The sequence below is a fragment of the Cherax quadricarinatus genome, chromosome 42 (assembly GCF_038502225.1).
Source record: "Cherax quadricarinatus isolate ZL_2023a chromosome 42, ASM3850222v1, whole genome shotgun sequence".
Taxonomy (NCBI): domain Eukaryota; kingdom Metazoa; phylum Arthropoda; class Malacostraca; order Decapoda; family Parastacidae; genus Cherax; species Cherax quadricarinatus.
Window position 1 is genome coordinate 27,227,027 of NC_091333.1, and position 15,654 is coordinate 27,242,680.

Genomic DNA, 15,654 nt, shown 5'->3' on the forward strand with positions numbered 1-15,654 from the left:
AGGACCATAACATTGTATCAATCGCATCTGCTAGAAAAATGACAGGATGGATAATGAGAACCTTCAAAACTAGGGAGGCCAAGCCCATGATGACACTCTTCAGGTCACTTATTCTATCTAGGCTGGAATATTGCTGCACACTAACAGCACCTTTCAAGGCAGGTGAAATTGCCGACCTAGAAAATGTACAGAGAACTTTCACGGCTCGCATAACGGAGATAAAACACCTCAATTATTGGGAGCGCTTGAGGTTCCTAAACCTGTATTCCGTGGAACGCAGGAGGGAGAGATACATGATTATATACACCTGGAAAATCCTAGAGGGACTAGTACCGAACTTGCACACGAAAATCACTCACTACGAAAGCAAAAGACTTGGCAGACGATGCACCATCCCCCCAATGAAAAGCAGGGGTGTCACTAGCACGTTAAGAGACCATACAATAAGTGTCAGGGCCCCGAGACTGTTCAACTGCCTCCCAGCACACATAAGGGGGATTACCAACAGACCCCTGGCAGTCTTCAAGCTGGCACTGGACAAGCACCTAAAGTCAGTTCCGGATCAGCCGGGCTGTGGCTCGTACGTTGGTTTGCGTGCAGCCAGCAGCAACAGCCTGGTTGATCAGGCTCTGATCCACCAGGAGGCCTGGTCACAGACCGGGCCGCGGGGGCGTTGACCCCCCGTAACTCTCTCCAGGTAAACTCCAGGTATATATATATATATATATATATATATATATATATATATATATATATATATATATATATATATATATATATATATATATGTATGTATATATATATATATTTCCAATAAGATTACAGTAAACAGGTGATTTTAAAATATGCCAAACAACCACTGTGAAAGAGTAGTGAAATTCTAAGCGCTTTCGTGACTACTCACATTGTAGTTCCTTGACAATGTGAGTAGTCACGAAAGCGCTTGGAATTTCACTACTCTTTCACAGTGGTTGTTTTGCATATATACATATATATATATATATATATATATATATATATATATATATATATATATATATATATATATATATATATATATATATATATAATTATTATTATTATTATTAACACATCGGCCGTTTCCCAACAAGGCATTGTGGTCGGAAAAAGAAAAACTTTCTTCGTCATTCACTCCATCACTGTCTTGCCAGAGGCATGCTTACACTACAGTTTTATAACTACAACATTAACACCTCTCCTACAGAGTGCCGGCAGCATTGTACCTCTCATCTCCAGGACTCAAGACCGGTTTGCCGGTTTCCATGATTACCTTCATAAATGTTACTTTGCTTACACTCCAACAACACATCAAGTCCTAAAAACATTTGCTCCTATCTAACACGCTCACGCATGCTTGCTGGAAGCCCAAGTCCCTCGCACACAAAACCTCCTTTAACCCCTCCCTCTAACCTGTCCTAGGTTGACCACTACCCCGCCTTCCCTCCAATACAGATTTATACACTCTGGAAGTGATTCTGTTTCGTTCCATCCTTTCCTACATGTCTAAACCATCTCAGTAACCCCTCCTCAGCCCTCTGGATAATAGTTTTGATAATCCCACACCTCCTCCTAATCTCCAAACTACGGATTCCCTGCATTATATTGTCACCACACATTGCCCTCTGGCATGACATCTACACTGCCTCTAGCCTTCTCCTTGTTGCAACATCCACCACCCATGCCTCACACCATACAAAAGTGTTGGTATAACAATACCCTCATACATTCCTCTCTTTACCTTCATGGATCATGTTCTTTGTCTCCCCAGATTCCTCACATTTTTTCTCTCATCAATTCTACAATTTGCCTCATCTTTCATAGACCCATCTGTTGACACGTCCAGTCCGGGGTATCTGAATACATTCACCACCTCCATACACTCTCCCTCCAGTCTTCTGTTATCTAATTTTTTTGTTATCCTCATCACCTTACTCTTTCCTATATTCACTTTTAACTTCCTTCATTTACATACCCTACCAAACTCATCGACCAACCTCTGCAACTTCTCTTCACAATCTCCAAAAAGCACAGTGTTATCAGCAAAGAGCGACTGTGACAACTCCCACTTTGTGTTAGATTCTTTACCTTTTAGCCTCCAAACCTCTAGCCAACACCAGAGCATTCACTTCTTTTACAACTCCATCTGCTATGTATGATAATCTATGTAACTGAATTTTTATATATCAATATAATCTTACTAACCATGATTTAAGATTAAAAATTTCTCCACGATTTAGGATTACAAATCCTCCCATGGTTTAGGATTATAAATCCTCCATGATTTAAGATTGAAAATCCCAAATGATTTAAGATTACAAATATCTCCATGATTCAGGATTACAGTCCCAAATAATTTAGGGAGGTCTTTGTGGTTGGTAGTGTGTATGGAGGGTAGTGTGGGTGGAAGGTGGTATGGGTGAAGGGTGGTGTGGTTGGAGGGTACTGTGGGTAGAATGTGGTCTGGGTGGATGTTGGTGTACTCACCTAGTTGTGGGTGCAGGCGTCGATTCATAGCTCCTGCCCCCGCTTCTTCATTGGTCGCTGCTGGATGTTGGTGTGGGTGGAAGGTAGTGTGGGTGGAGGGTGGTGTGGGTGGAAGGTGGTCTTGGTGGAGGGTGCTGTGTGTGTAGGGTGGTCTTGGTGGGGGATGGTGTGTGTGGAGGGTGATCTTGGTAGAGGATTGTGTGTGTGGAGGGTGGTGTGGGTGGAGGGTGGTGTGGGTGGAGGGTGGTGTGGGTGGAGGGTGGTGTGGGTGGAGGGTGGTGTGGGTGGAGGGCATTGTGGGTGGAGGGTGGTCTTGGGACACTTCTCAGTCTATCCCTTCCATCATGTCATTCACATATACGAAAAATAGCACTTGTCCTAGGAATGACCAATGTGAAACCCCGCTCGCCACAGGCTCCCACTCTGATACTTCGTCACGTACCATGACTCGTTGTTACCTCCCTGTCAGGTATTCTCTGATCCATTGCAGTGCCCTTCCTGTTATACGTGCCTGATCTTCCAGGTTTTGCACCAATCTCTTGTGAGGAACTCTGTCGACGGCCTTCTTGCAGTCCAAAAAAATGCAATCTACCCACCCTTCTCTGTCTTGTCTTACTTCCATTACCTTGTCATAAAACTCCAGTAGGTTCGTAACACAGAATTTGCCTTCCATGAATCTGTGCTGGTTGACGTTAATAAGCTTGTTCCATTCTAGGTACTCCCCCACTCTCCTGATAATCTCCATGACTTTGCATACTATACACGTCAGTGACACTGGTCTATAGTTTAGTGCCTCGTTTCTGACTCCTTTCTTAAAAATGGGGACATTTGCCATCTAACATTCCTCAGGCAGTTGCCCAGTTTCAATGGCTGTGTTGAAAATTGTGGTTAGTTGCACACACAGTGTCTCTGCTCCCTCTCTTAGCACCCACGTAGAGATGTCTGGTCCCACCGCCTTTGAGGTATCAAGGTCACTTTACAGCTTCTTCACCTCCCCCTCGGTTGTTTGCATTTTATCCAGCACTTGTTGGTATATCCTTTGTTGGTGTACCCCTCTGTTTTTACTTCCTGGAGTCCTTTCTGTCTCCAGTGTAAATGCTTCCTAAAATCTCATGTTGAGCTCCTCACATACTTTTTGGTCATTTCTTGTGAGCTCTCCACCTTCTTCCATCAGCCTGAGTACCTGGTACCTGGCTGTTGTCTTCCTCCTGATCTCGTGATGTGGCTATAAAGCAGCTTCGGGTCAGACCTAACTTTCGATGCCATGTGGTTTTTGTACTGTCGCTGGGACTTCCTCCTTATCTGTGTATACTCGTTTCTTGGTCTTCGACTTATCTCTTTATTTTCCTGGGTCCTTTGTCTTCTGTCCTTTTTCCTTTCTCTAGCCCACTTAGTTTTTGCCTCCCTACACCTATGGGGTAAACCACTGGCTCGTTTTTGTTTTCCCATTATTTCTGTTGCCCTGGAGAAGAAACCTCTCCTCTGCCTCCTTGCATTTCATTGTCACTTAGTCCATCATTTCGTTTACTTATTTTCCTACAAATTCTCTTTCAAACTGAAACTCTTGCAGGAAGTTCCTCATGCCTTTGTAGTCGCCCCTTTTGTAGTTTGGCTTTTTCCATCCTACTCCTGTTACCCTCTTTTCTTTTACTTCTGTGTATTCAAAGCTCAGGGTCATTAGTTCTGAGGGGCCCTTCATGTGTGATGTCCTCTAAGTCCGAGCTACTCAGGATGAATACAAGGTCAAGTCTTGTTGGTTCATCCTCACCTCTCTCTTTGGTAGTGTCCCTAACATGTTGAATCATGAAGTTTTACAGTGTTCTTCTCTTGGCCTCCTGCAGTTCTGTTGTGGGTTGTACATCACTGCAAACACTATGTTATGTCTTACAGCCTGAATTGTACATGCTATGTAGCCCTTCTCACCCATTTTGTCCATTCCTTCCATTTCGCCCATTCCTTCCATTTCATCAACTCCAATCAGTTTTTAATGAGCAGTGTAACTCCTCCTCCCTCTCTGCTCCCACTATCTTTCCTGAGGATCTGATATCCGGGTGGGAAGATTGCATCTGTTATCCAGGTGAGTTTTGTTTCTGTGACTGCTATGATGTCTGGGGACATCTCCTTGATTCTTTCATGCCACTCCTCACATTTATTTGTTATTCCATCCGCATTTGTATACTAAACCTTCAACTTCTTTTCTAAAACTGTGGTCTGGGGAGAACGTTGGTGGCTGGGGGAGCGGCAACCCTGGCGGGGAACTATGGTTGGTTAGTGTTGGGGTTGAGTTTGTGATGAAGGGGTGGGGGCAGAGGGTACAATGTGTGGATTTTGGGTTAGCTTGTGTGGTTGCACTGGGGGTTGTCGTCATTGAGGTCCTTCTGTAGTTGGTTCTGAGAGAGGTTGTATTTGCTCTTCTTCCTGAGTCTGGGTTATCCTGTTCATCTCTGTCTTTGCCTCTTTTTTTCCTCTGAGTCTTTGTGCCCCCTCTTTCAGTTTCTACCTTTCTTCTTCTGTTGCAACACAGTCAAGGTACACCCTCCGGTATGTTGGCATGTCTCTTAGTTGTGCTTTCTCCTGAATGATCCTGTTTCGAGCAGATTCTGCCTTGAAGATGACTTTGACTGTCCAATTTTTTCCAGTTGTAAACCCCCCTATTCTCTGAAAATTTACGAAATGGGTCATGTCATCATCTCCTATTGCTTTCATGATACTTTGTATTGCTTTTTTCTCCCATTGGGTCCTTTGCCTTTGGCCTCCCTACACCTTCGGGTAAGCCAACTGCACATTCTGGTCTTCCCATTACTTCTGTTACCCTTGGGAACAACCCTTCCCTCTCCCTCCTTGCATTTTGTTGTTAAGTAGTCCATCATTTCGTTTACTGACTTTCCTACCAACTCTCTCTCCCACTGAAAATCTTGCAGGAAGGTCCTCATACCTGTGTAATCCCCCCTTTTACAGTATGGCTTTTCCTTTCTACTCCTGTTGCCCTCTCCACTTGTAGCTCTACGATGTATTCAAATCTCAAAACCACATGGTCGCTTGCTCCAAGGGGCTTTTCATATGTGATGTCCTCGATGTCTGAGCTGCTCAGGGTTCATCTTCCCCTATCTCTATGATAGTGCCCTTAACATGTTGGTGCATGAAGTTTTCGAGTACCACATTCATCATCTTGGCTTTCCATGTTTTGGGATCCCAATGTGGCTCCAGGTTTTCCCAATCAATTTCCCTGTGGTTGAAGTTGCCTATAATCAGTAACTTTGCTCTAAGAATTGAGACACTTATGCAACACATGGGAATCTTTATTGAAGAAACGTTTCGCCACACAGTGGCTTCATCAGTCCAATACAAAGTAGAAATGGGTAAGGAGAGTAGAAGTTTGAGGTAATCAGTCCCTCAACCTGGAATCGATGTGTTCAGTCCATCACTCTTGTAGGAAGTGCAGCAGAGAGGTGGCTTATATACTGCGGTGAGATGAGTCCAAGCAGGAAGAGGCGGGATATAAGCCAGTATATAAGCCACTTCTCTGGCCCTGTGCTGCACTTCCTACAAGAGTGATGGACTGAACACATCGATTCCAGGTTGAGGGACTGATTACCTCAAACTTCTACTCTCCTTACCCATTTCTACTTTGTATTGGACTGATGAAGCCACTGTGTGGCGAAACGTTTCTTCAATAAAGATTCCCATGTGTTGCATAAGTGTCTCAATTCTTCAACTTGTCGGTTTTCAAAACCATTCATCACATCTGTCAGACACTGCAACATCATGGGATCTTGGTACAAAGACTTCAACGCTTGCCCAACCTTTGGGCGATGACCTACTTACACTAGTGGCAGGTCCCACTGTGATCCCGCCTCTTCCTGCTTGGACTCATCTCACCGCAGTATATAAGCCACCTCTCTGCTGCACTTCCTACAAGAGTGATGGACTGAACACATCGATTCCAGGTTGAGGGACTGATTACCTCAAACTTCTACTCTCCTTACCCATTTCTACTTTGTATTGGACTGATGAAGCCACTGTGTGGCGAAACGTTTCTTCAATAAAGATTCCCATGTGTTGCATAAGTGTCTCAATTCTTCAACTTGTCGGTTTTCAAAACCATTCATCATAACTTTGCTCTACTTGAGTGAAATCATCTTGCCACCTCGGCTAGTGTGTCCACCATTGCTCTGTTGCACTTATCATATTCCTCTCCCGGCCTCCTGTAGTTCTGTGATGGGTTATACATCACTGCAATGACTATCTTGTATTTCCCTGCCTGAGCTGTACCTACTATGTAATCTCTTTCTCCAATTTCGCTCATTCCTTCCATTTCCTGATAACCCCATCAGTTTTTAATGAGCAGTGCAACCCCATCTCCCCCTCTGCTCCTTCTATCCTTCCTCAGGATCTGATATCCGGATGGGAAGATTGCGTCTGTTATTGTCCCCGTGATTTTTTTATTTCTGTGACTGCTATGATTTCTAGGGACATCTCCTTGATCCTTCCATGCCACTCCTCACATTTATTTATTATTCCATCTGCATTCGTGTACCAAATCTTCAACTTCTTTTCTATAACTGTGGTCTGGAGAGAATGGTGGGTTTGGGGGAGCAGGTGCCCTGGTGGGGGCCTATAGTGTTACTATGGGGGTGGGGACTGTGGTGTGTGGGATGAGGCAGAAGACCTATGGGGGATACAGTGGGGGTGGGGATTGTTGTGAGGGTGATGGGGCAGAGGGTACAGTGTGTCTGTTACTCTGGATTACTGTGGGGGTAGGGTTTGTGGTGAAGGGGATGTGGGCATAGGGTACAGGGAGTGGGTTACTGTGGGGGTGGGGTTTGTGGTGAAGGGGATGGGGGCATAGGGTACAGTGTGGGTTTTGGATTAGTTTGTTTGATTGCATTGGGGTTGCCATTGGTGGGTTCCTTCTGTGGGTGGTACTGGAGTTAGTTTAATATGTTTATTATGCACCCCATACCCATCCTGTGGGCGGTAGTCAAAAGATTACAGAGGTACATAATGGGTCCAGGGACTGGGCCTCAAAGTTTTGATAGCTGAGCAAATTACAGAGGTAATGAATTCACAGTTTACAAAGGTAATGAACTCACAATTTACAAAGGTAATGAACTCCAGGTAGGTCTAGTCACAATCAGGGACTGATTACCTCATCTTCCACTGTCTTCTGTCTATAGATCTGTAAAGTCTGAGGGACTGATTACCTCATCTTCCGCTGTCTTCTGTGTATAGGTCTGCAAGGCTGAGGGACTGACTGCCTCATCTTCCACTGTCTATAGATCTGTAAAGGCTGAGGGACTGATTACCTCATCTTCCACTGTCTTCTGTGTATAGGTCTGCAAGGCTGAGGGTTTGATTACCTCATCTTCCACTGTCTATAGATCTGTAAAGGCTGAGGGACTGATTACCTCATCTTCCACTGTCTATAGATCTGTAAAGTCTGAGGGACTGATTACCTCATCTTCCGCTGTCTTCTGTGTATAGGTCTGCAAGGCTGAGGGACTGACTGCCTCATCTTCCACTGTCTATAGATCTGTAAAGGCTGAGGGACTGATTACCTCATCTTCCACTGTCTTCTGTGTATAGGTCTGCAAGGCTGAGGGTTTGATTACCTCATCTTCCACTGTCTATAGATCTGTAAAGGCTGAGGGACTGATTACCTCATCTTCCACTGTCTATAGATCTGTAAAGGCTGAGGGACTGACTGCCTCATCTTCCGCGGTCTTCTGTGTATAGGTCTGCAAGACTGAGGGACTGATTGCCTCATCTTCCACTGTCTATAGATCTGTAAAGGCTGAGGGACTGACTGCCTCATCTTCCGCTGTCTTCTGTGTATAGGTCTGCAAGACTGAGGGACTGATTACCACATCTTCCATTGTCTATAGATCTGTAAAGTCTGAGGGACTGATTACCTCATCTTCCGCTGTCTTCTGTGTATAGGTCTGCAAGACTGAGGGACTGATTACCTCATCTTCTGGTATCTTAGTTTATCATCTCAACATTTAATTGGAAAAAGCCGCTGGATGGTGAAACGTCATCAAATAAATATAGTCAGGTGTTGTACATGTGATTAATTCTCCATCTTATCGATATTGTACATCATTATTGTTAATACTATCTACACAGTCTTCATAAATGAACAAGTTCCAGATTCTGAACTTGGAAGACGAATGATGAACCATGTAATGTTCAATAATATAAAAACATGTAAGTGGTTTATAGCTCAGTGGTAGCACCATCGGCTCACACTCGACAGACCCGGGTTCAATCACAGGTGAGTCGAGACGAATGATCAACATCCAGAATGTTTATTGTCAACAATAATGAAGAGAAAACACATTATTTAGACAATGTTTTATATTCTGTTACAACTTTATCAAGTCATGACGTTTGAATTGGCTTACTATTGGGATATTTTTTTTATTAACACATCGGCCGTTTCCCACCGAGGCAGGGTGACCTGAGAAAGAAGAAACTCTTTCATCATCACTCAGTCCTTGTCAGAGGCGTGTTGACGCTATAGTTAAAATACTACAACTACCAACTAGTCAATAATCTGCACACGGAAATCACTACCTACGACAGCATAACACTCGGCAGACGATGCAACATCCCCCAGTGAAAAGCACAGATGCCATGAGTACGCTAAGAGACAACACAATAAATGTCAGGGGCCCAAGACTGTTCATTGAAGGTATCTCCCGTAGGAACAAGAAATAAGATTGACTTTAAAATAAACATCATAAGTCTGAGGGTATATTGATGGTGGTAAATGGTTCTTGGTCTGGGAAATTGCAGCTATCCTGCCTCTGCTCGGATCATCACTGTACCTCCTGTTTTAACAAACTCAACCAGGAAATCACACAATCTGGGATGTGTCGCTTCGCTATACTTAAAACAACTAGAAGGAATTTTAGCGTAAGTGTATATTAACAGTTATGACTCGGAAATACTAAGTTACACCTGTAAATATAGGCGTAAGAAAATACAGTGGACCCCCGCATAACGATCACCTCCGAATGCGACCAATTATGTAAGCGTATTTATGTAAGTGCGTTTGTAAGTGTATGTTTGGGGATCTGAAATGGACTAATCTACTTCACAATATTCCTTATGGGAACAAATTCGGTCAGTACTGGCACCTGAACATACTTCTGGAGTGAAAAAATATCGTTAACAGGGGGTCCACTGTATTAACATGTCTAGCACAGCGAAGCTAGGAACAGTTTCTAAATCATTTGGAATTAATATGTAGGAAGCCTTACTAGAGCATTACAAGTACAACTTTTACCTCTTATTTCTCGCCACCGCTATGGGCTGACACGTACAGTTTTAAGATGCAAGAAAGTATTAAGTCTTACCTTTCAGGATCGAGATGAGTGTCTTGTTGACGGGAATAAAGCAGAGTGCGAGGAGGGTAAGTAAACAGCCAGCATTAATATCCAAACACCTGTCTCGCTGATAGAGACAGGTACCAACTTGCTGCCTGACACGTGTACGGTAACACGTAAGAGCATTCTGTAGTGCCTCTACTTACTACCCTAACACTTTGTTGTAACTATCAGTGAGGTCACTAGCAAGGTTAGTGTGAGAAACCTGTAGCAAGGTTAGTGTGAGAAACCTGTAGCAAGGTTAGTGTGAGAAACCTGTAGCAAGGTTAGTTTGAGAAACCTGTAGCAAGGTTAGTGTGAGAAACCTGTAGCAAGGTTAGTGTGAGAAACCTGTAGCAAGGTTAGTGTGAGAAACCTGTAGCAAGGTTAGTGTGAGAAACCTGTAGCAAGGTTAGTGTGAGAAACCTGTAGCAAGGTTAGTGTGAGAAACCTGTAGCAAGGTTAGTGTGAGAAACCTGTAGCAAGGTTAGTGTGAGAAACCTGTTCCAAGGTTAGTGTGAGAAACCTGTAGCGACGTAAGTGTGAGAAACCTGTAGCAAGGTTAGTGTAAAAAACGTGTGATGAGACCAGTGTAAGAAACCTATTACGAGCACAGTGTCATCTAGTGGCCTGCACACCTGGTTGTACCATGATAACCAAGGCAGAAACAAGAACGAGTGATAGGCTGCAGAGAGTAAATACGTATACATTTCCTTCATTTAACAGCAAACAATAATGTAAACAGTATTTACAGAGGATATGTACAGTAAAACAATTTTACAAGCAAGAGACACAGTAAGAACCGTCTTCAACCGGGCTTGGAGGTAAGACTGCTAAAGTTGGTTCATAAGTGTACCACATCGCTTCACAACTTTGGCGGGTTTCTTGTGATTGTCTGGTTGAACCAAGGTGTTAGCCTAATGAGGAGCCCCCTACTCATTATACCCTTAGCCAGAGGTGTACCTGCGGAAAATAGTACCTATGACAAGCACTTAAGTTGCGACCCTGTTCAAACATCTGACACTCATCTTTTAGATAACTATAGAATAAAATCAGCTCAAAAATACACGTCAAACTCACGTCAAACCTTGGCATCCAGCTTGCGCTAGACGTTTTTGATCCAAGGCAGTCACCTTTCAGGCAGAAGGCTTACAGCTTTTCATCTCATCCCCTGCATGCATCAGCCTTACTAGAGATTTGAACAATGCAAGGAATTCGCAAGAGCAGGCGAAATATACACAAACACTGATCTCTGGCTGAAGGAGACTCGAACCGACGAACCTTGGAACAAGGTACGCAGTGCTATACCAATCTCACCACACTGGACCAATTCCTTGGCATCCAGCTTGTGCTAGACGTTGATCCAAGGCAGCCAGCTTTCAGAGAGAAGGCTTACAGCTTTTCATCTCATCCCCTGCATGCATCAGCCTTACTAGAGATTTTAACAATGCAAGCAATTCACCTGCTCTTGCGAATTCCTTGCTTTGTTAGAATTTATCATTAAGTTCTTCCTTAAATTTTCTCTTGTACGTTTAAAGATATATATTTTTATTAATTTACATTAATTAAAAAATCAATAATTTTGTACCAGATAACCTCAGAAAACTTACCTGACCTCAATATGAAAGGCTCAATTTAATTTAGCTTAATACGACTAAATATATTTTAGGTAAGTTAATAATAATATAATAATAAACAAACACATTGAAATATATTTTTTCCTTAGTTTCAGAATGATTTTTGCGAAATTATTGCATACACAAATTTTCGTTTGCCTTATCTGGCAAGAAGAGCTGTGTGCTGGCTGCGCCATTCTTGTCGGGTTGGGTGGTCCTGTGGTTAAAGCGTCATGTGGTTCTTGCTTACCATGAGGCAGGCCAGTACAACATGGGTTCGAATCCTTTCCTAGCGCAGTGTTGTTATTGATATATATATATATATATATATATATATATATATATATATATATATATATATATATATAATATATATATAATATATATATATATATATATATATATATATATATATATATATATATAAATTAGTTGCCCAAAATAGACTGCTCAACAAGGGACTTTCTATATAGTAGTATGTAACTAGTGTCAGCTAGATCTGTATAAGTTGTATCATATAGTTCTAGAAATGAACATTATTATTATTATTAGGGTTAATACGCGTGTATTTGTAGTTAGTTACGTTCAACAGGAATAAAAGATGGAGCCACGCTGGTAGTGGTTGCTGTCTCAGAGAGTAGCGGTGTTGGTGACGTATATACGTACAACAACAGCTGCACACACACAACTAAGATATGTTATCAATACTGACAACTGTGTAACGAGAAAAGTGTAGTATTAATTTTTTTTTGTGTGAGACGTTATGCCTAGCTTGAGTTTCAACCAATCCTACTTTGGCCGGCCTAGTGTTTGTAGGATTCTATGGTCCAGTGGTTAAAGCATCGTGAATTTTGACCTCCTGGGCTAAGTAGGACGGGTTCGATCGCCGGGCGTGCCACAGTTTATATATATATATATATATATATATATATATATATATATATATATATATATATATATATATATATATATATATAATTGTACCCACGGAACAAGTGGTATTGATCGATAACAACACTGCTCTGACCGTATTCAAAAAAGGCTGCAGGATCCTAGCATGAACTTCCACGATGCTGACCTAGGTTTGAAACCCTCCGAGATCATTTTGATGATGAAAGAGAAATATTCGTCAGTGAGTCACTCGAAGATGGACTCAGTGTCTGTCAAGAACGAAATATTGAAGTTGAAAGATGTCGGAAATGAAAGAAAAGAATTGCTGATGAGAACTCGAGAGACGATGAGTTAAGAGCCAAGGAGGAAATGGAAAATCATAAAAGGAACACTCGACCGTGTTAAAAGAGAAATGGATAAAATGTTCGCTCGTTTGCACGATACTGACGCCAAGTCTGGGTTCCTTGTTGATGTCGAGGGTTTGTGTTGCAGCGCAGACAGTAACGATCTAAAGGAGAAGTGAAATTTTTTTGGCGAATTGTACAGCTCTAATGTTGATGGATAGCAGCAATATATGAAAAAAAACTGGGTTGCAGAATGTTGCTATCAAGTCGGCCCAATATGAAAATAAGAAGAACTGAAGAAGTTCTAGAATTTATTGTTCAGTATGGAGATGAGAGCGTCTTCCCCAATCTTCGAATTGCTATTCAGATGATGATAACCATCGCAGCTTCCATCGCCAGCTGTGAGAGATCATTCACCAATACTTCCGTATTTGAGAGCCTCCATACCTGGAGTATACCTGGAGTGGGTTTCGGGGGTCATCGCCCCCGCGGCCCGGTCTGAGACCAGGTTTGTGCTGGATCAGAATCTGATCAGTCAGGCTGTTACTGTTGTCAGCACGCAAACTGACATAGGAACCACAGCCCAGCTGGTCAGGTACTCACTTTAGGTGCCTGTCCAGTGCCTTCTTGAAGACAGCCAATGATCTGTTGGTAATCCCCCGTTATGTATGCTGGGAGGCAGTTGAACAGTCTTAAGCCCCTGACACTTGTTGCATTGTCTCTCAGTGTACTCGTGGCGCCTTTGCTTTTCATTGGGGAATGTTGCATCTCCTGCCGAATCTTTTGCTTTCATTGGGAGTGATTTTCGTGTGCAAGTTTAGTACTAATCCCTCTAGGATTTTCAAGGGTATGTAATCATGTATCTCTCTCGGCTGCGTTCCAGGGAATACAGATCAAGAGACTTCAACCGTTTCCAGTAACTGAGTGTAGTAAGAGAGAGAGAAAAAAAAACAGAATCTGAGCACATCATAGACCAATTTGCATCAGTGAAAGCAATGAAAAGGCAGTTGTAATTTTGATGCAGTGCCATAATTTGATAATTAAAAGATTAACGAGCTTGACGTGTATTTTTGAGCTGATTTTATTCTATAGTTATCTAAAAGATGAGTGTCAGATGTTTGAACAGGGTCGCAACTTAAACTCTAATCCGTACCTACTCTCTGCCTTTTTCCTTGATGCTTATAGTGGGCTGAAGAATCATCTCTTGCCAATGTCCAGCAATAGTCTGAAAGCATTCTCGTGCCCCATTTGCCCTGGTACGATTTTTCCATGGATGAAATATCTTGGTGAAACCTTTCACCATGGTCGTCACTCACAGCCCCACAGTTCGTTGGAAAAAATTCTGAATGTGAGTCCAATTGTAAGCCTTGATGAGGTTTTCCACCAATTCTTCATAGTTGCCTTCCCTTCTGTTTCCGAGCAATCCACTCTCCAAGAACTTGAATGCTTCCCAAGCACCTTACTCCTCCCTATGAAGGTCTGATTCAAAGTCACCAACTTCAAGAAGCTCCGAACGTGAAGACCATTGAATTGAAAACTCCCTGACATGTCTTCGCGTCGTTCAGTGAGGGGAATTTGGATGTTAAATACTTGAATCCCTGGCCGGATTTGTCCAAAGCTTTTACAAAGTATTTCATGAGCCCCAGTTTTATGTGGGGGTAGCAAAATTTTGTTTGGTTCAATGACAGGTGGATGTTGAACATTTTTCATCCCAGGCTCCAATGATTGACGAGGTGGCCACTCTCTCCTGATGTAGTGGGAACCTCTTGCACGGCTGTCCCATTCACATAGAAAGCAGCAGTACTTGGTGTATCCGCCCTGCAAGCCCATCACAAGAGCAACAACCTTAATTAAGTCACCACAGAGCTGCCATGGGTATTCATCATATTTCATGCATTGCAACATGGGGTTTATATTCTCATAGGTTTCGTTCATATGTGGCTCATAGCACACAGGAACTGATGGCTTACTATTGACGTCATGTAGCAAGAAACCTTTCAGACTCTTTTTAAAAAGCGTTAAGCTAAGAAAGTCACCTACCTTTCATCTCAAATTATAAACTTGCACATCACAACCACCTTCTATGACTGCTGGAACAATAATGAAGGTCAGTGAGACTGTGAGTGTGGTAAGAAACACATTGCCACAAGCCTGTTGGAACTTGTTGTGACACATACGTGAATATTGAAAAGTAGAGCTAACTAACAATTTTAACTAAGATATTCATTATCGGTGACCTAAAACTAGTTGGAAATTGCTGCTCTGGTCTCGGAAAAATTTTGGGTGTTATATATATATATGTCGTGCCGAATAGGCAGAACTTGCGATCTTGGCTTAAATAGCAACGCTCATCTTGCCATATAGGACAAGTGAAAATTTGTGTATGCAATAATTTCGCCAAAATCATTCTGAACCTAACGAAAAGAATATATTTCACTGTGTTTGTTTAGTATTAAATTATTGTAAACAAATCTAAAATATATTTAGTTGGGTTAGGCTAAAATAAATTGATCTTGTTATAATAAGGTTAGGTAAGTTTTCTAAGATCCTTTTGGTGCAAAATTAAAAAAAATTACATTAACATTAATGAAAAATATATATCTTTAAACGTATAAGAGAAAATTTCAGAAAGGACTTAATTTTAAATGAGTTCTTGCTAATTGGTCAGTTTTACATATTTGGCATGACATTATATATATATATATATATATATATATATATATATATATATATATATATATATATCTTGCTGAAGGAGACTCGAACCTACGAACCTTGGAACAATGTACGCAGTGTCTTACCATTCTCACCACCCTGGACCAATACCTTGGCGTCTAGCTTGCGCTACACGTTTGATCCAAGGCAGCCAGCTTTCAGGGAGAAGGCTTACAGCTTTTCATCTCATCCCCTGCATGCATCAGCCTACCT